We start from the raw sequence: 1365 nt of genomic DNA, 5'->3' as shown, positions 1-1365 counted from the left end.
TATATATATATATATATATATATGTATATATATATATATGTACATGCATAGACACACACAAGCACATATTTTGTTTGTGTGTGTGAACATATGCTTTTCGTGTGTGTGAGAGAGAGTGTGTGTGCACGCGTGCATCTGTATGTGTGAATGCATAAAGTATAAAGTAGGTAGTTCAGTAGAGCACCAAAGCTGCTGTAAATGTGCAGCCATGCTGCCCTAAGACAAATTGTGAACTGCATTCATGTTTTATTTCTCCTAACTCTAATAACATATGGTTGACGACCATTAAAATCTATCTGTCAAAGAGAACCACACATAACATCCGCATTCAAAATTACGATAATTATTGTACTTTTGTTGCTGCTGCGTCTGCTGTTATTCAAACCTGTTTTTCAGTCCCTGCTTTGAGTCTTGAGCTTCTCAGCCATTGTTGGGATTTTGTTTTGTCTATTTCTTTTCTCTTTAGCATAACCCAATATTTGCCATGAAGGGGCTTTTCTTGCCATCGTTTTATCAAGATCCGTTGCTGTTCCAGTCTTAGATTCGATTTCAATTATTTTACATCTTTCGTTGTTTCTTCTTTCTCTTCATAGCTGTTAGATACTATGATTTCTGTTTTGTACTTGTCAGCTTCCTTAAACACTGAAAACATTTTTTTTTTCTTTTGTCTGTGTTTTGTGGCTATGTATATTAGTTTTCCTTGCTTCTGTCGTAAATGTTACTGTAGCTCTATGCTGGTTTTTTCGTAATAGTTTTCTAGCTGTATAAGGCCTCTACCACCTTCGATATGTTGTATGTGTAGCCTTTCTATGTCAGATTTTGGGTGGTGCATCCTAAATCCTGTCATTATTTTTCTTCTTTTTCTTGTCCATTTTGATTAGTTTGTTTAGAGTCTAGTTAAGGATATTGTAGCTGTAACTTATTATTGTTATAACTGTAACTTCTTCTTCTTCTTCTTCTTCTTATTATTATTATTATTATTATTATTATTATTATTATTATTATTATTATTATTATTACTATTATTATTATTATTGTTAAAAACAGTGTTTGCAATAGAGTTAGCGAACGACCTAACAAAAATAAAACTGAGTGCAAAGACAACAGGCTCGATATTGTTCTCTGGGATTTGGTATAGAATATTAGTTCATTCACTGCTGAGAGTCTCAGCTGTGAAGCATATGTTGCTCTACTGTGTAAAATGTGTTATGTACAAAATAGTTATTTAAATATATTGTGAGAGCAACACACACATTCTCCTTCATTCTTTCTCACTCTCTCTCTTTATATATATATATATATATATATATATATATATAAAATATATAGTTTTAGGGAAAATAACCAAGTTTCAAGAACTCAGCG

Source organism: Octopus bimaculoides, chromosome 15 (genome assembly GCF_001194135.2).
Source record: "Octopus bimaculoides isolate UCB-OBI-ISO-001 chromosome 15, ASM119413v2, whole genome shotgun sequence".
NCBI lineage: Eukaryota > Metazoa > Mollusca > Cephalopoda > Octopoda > Octopodidae > Octopus > Octopus bimaculoides.
Note: the sequence above shows the minus strand (reverse complement) of the source record.